Source organism: Elephantulus edwardii, unplaced genomic scaffold (genome assembly GCF_000299155.1).
Source record: "Elephantulus edwardii isolate Elephantulus edwardi_28Jun2011 unplaced genomic scaffold, EleEdw1.0 scaffold00427, whole genome shotgun sequence".
NCBI lineage: Eukaryota > Metazoa > Chordata > Mammalia > Macroscelidea > Macroscelididae > Elephantulus > Elephantulus edwardii.
Genome location: NW_006400177.1, coordinates 650,328 through 653,107, shown reverse-complemented (window position 1 = coordinate 653,107; position 2,780 = coordinate 650,328). Strand labels below are relative to the sequence as shown.

General features: G+C 37.4%; 1 pseudogene; it reads right to left on the bottom strand.

The window, feature by feature from the left end:
- Window positions 1-2,208: 2,208 nt before the first annotated feature.
- LOC102868656 lies at window positions 2,209-2,541 on the bottom strand (annotated as a pseudogene).
- Between the last annotated feature and the right edge of the window lie 239 nt (window positions 2,542-2,780).

The following is a 2,780-nucleotide window of genomic DNA, read 5'->3' as shown; positions in this document are numbered from 1 at the left end:
TAGCAGAACCACCATTAACAACAGCAACAAATTCTTTAGTAGACAGAGTCTAAAACAGATTCTATTCTGTCAAAGAATGCCCTGTTAATGAAGGGGAAATGTTTCTAATGGAATGGTAAGCAAGCTACAGGCTGCAGTCAAACCCAGCCGGATACTTATGTTTTTATATTTTTATTGGTTTTTTTAATGTTTTTACTTACACACATAAAGTTATCTTGAATACTTTAATGCTCATTCACTTACATACAAAAATTGCCAAATAATTACTACTTGGACTTAAATAAAAAGTTTCCCAACCTATGGTACGACACTACACAGTCGGTGTAATAACTGAGGAGACAGTGACTAGAGGGCCAGAGGAAAGCGTCCTCGGAAGTTGGGGAGTGAAGAGGAGGACGGTATTTGAGGCCAAGGAAAACAAACTCAGTCTCTGGGGCATGAAAGACTGGCACAGTCAGTAAATGGTAAAAATATATCCCTACAGAATTCAGAGTACAAGAAAAAGGGAGGAGGAGAAAGAGAATAAAACTGGTAAAAACCAAACTTATTGCCACTGGGTAGATTCCAACTGTTTAAAATTTTTGTGTTGATTTGCATACAATAATTTGTTTACAATGTGTTTCATTCATGTACATTGTGTTTTATTCAATCTTTCATTTACATTGTATTTCACATAAAAACTCATATACACTATATTTGATATAATTAATTACTATTGATTTATGCCTATTATTGCTCCATCTTTTCAATCCCCATTGATTCTTTCCTATTCCTTCACACCCACCCCCATCCACCCACTAAATTCTACTATTTCAGTAATGTCCCCTTTCCTTTTGGACATTTATACACACCTTAGTAGTCATCCTCCCATTTTTATAATAATGGTTTTATGAAGTATTTGTCCTTATGAGACTGAGTTATTTCTAATAATACTGTCTAGACTCTCCCATGTCATACAGTATTTTATGAAATCATTGTTTTTTTAGTGCTGCATAGTATTTCATTGTATGAATGTGCCAAAATATTTTCATCCATTCATTTACTTATGGGTATTTGGGCTGTTTCCCTTTTCTTGCTATTATGGATAATGCTGCTATGAACACAAATGTGCTCTTTTCATTCCTATTTCAGTTATAATTTCCTTAACATATATCTCTTTCTAGTTAGGTTCATTTCCGATTATCTCAGTTTGTGATTGGCTATTGTAAATGGTATTTTTTTTTCATGATAAAGAATCTTTACTTTCAACTGATTACCAGTACATTAAGTAATAACAAATAATGTTTCCATATTCTACTATCTAGTAACTTCTACAAGAAACTCAAGAGCAGCTCCAGCGAGACGACTACAAGTATGCACTGCTTTCTGAAAGTTCACTGTATGCCAGTCACCTCACTTAACAAAGGGCCTGCTTTAGTACCTGTTTTCATGAACTGAAGTAAATTTAAAAGGGATTTTTGCTTTTACAGAAAAAGGCAAAAAGAGTAAAACTAGCATCCAGGCATTTGTTCTCACAACGGTGCACACCAACCATTTAGTGTTACCAAGCTCCTTCCGTGGTCACTACACTCAGCATTTCAACACTGAGCCATCAGTTCTGAACTGTGTGGACGTTAACTTTTTTTCAGCTTTATGTATTATTTGGTAACTTATTTTGGGGGTCAGGAATGTTTAATAAATTTTCCCACATAAATGAATGTTAACTGCACCTTCATTTCACTTTGGTTTAGTAAAGGTGTGACAAGAAGGCTCTACTTTTGGATAGCAGAGAAAACTTCTATTCATTTTTCTAACAGAAAGGATTATTTTAAGGCTGGCTGCTATTCAAACAAGTTACAAAAAAAAACCTATTTAACACTTTTTCATCAATAAAGTCCCCAACCTTCAAGAAAGCTTTAGGGACGTTAAGTACTTAACCCATTTCTTTCTTTGAAGAATTGTTTTTCTTTTACTAGATATATGCTAACTACAGCTAAAAAGCCCAAGAAAATTGTTACGTTTAAGAAATATGAGGTAAAAAGATGAAATCTTTGGATAAGTTCTAAATCTATACAAAGTACTAGGTTTTGCTATTCTCCAAAAATTAAAGGAATTTATAATATACAGAAATAATTTAATGTTTTATCACAAGAAGAGAGCTTTGCTAAATCTTATTCCATGTCCCAGCATCTAAAATGCCAATCCATAGAACTGGTGTCTCTTCCTCTCCTATCCATTTAAGCGGTAGTTTTCATGGATTTCGGGCCGGATGTCACACACAAAGCTCAGGAGATCATCCAGGACATCATCTCTGCTCTGCTGGAAGTAGGTCTGGAGGAGAGTCATTTCCTGGATCTCCATGGGATCCCAGAGGCGCAGCTTCCTTGGCCTTGAACTTTTTCTTCCTCTGCAGGCGGAACTGTTGCATTTCAGCCTGCGCTCCGTTGGCCTGCTCCAGCCTCAGGCTCTTCTGCTTGCGGGCCTCCAACACCTTCTCACCTTCCCAGCAGCGCGCTTCTCCACCTGCAGCAGCTGCTGAATGCCCTGCGACTGACTCACCATGGTGCCACGAACCCTAAAGCCAAGGCGAGCGGCCTGCATCAAACCCGGGCCTTGTACTGGTCAGCTGACCCCGGTATTGCTTTCTTAGTTTCATTTTCTGTGGTTTTTTTGTTGCTGACGAGAAATTCTACTGATTCTACATAGAGAAAATTGGGTCTCAAAAATTCTCAAATTCAAGCTCATTGCTGTTGAGTTGGAATGTACTCTTAGCTGACCCTCTAGTGAGTTTTGGAGGCTGT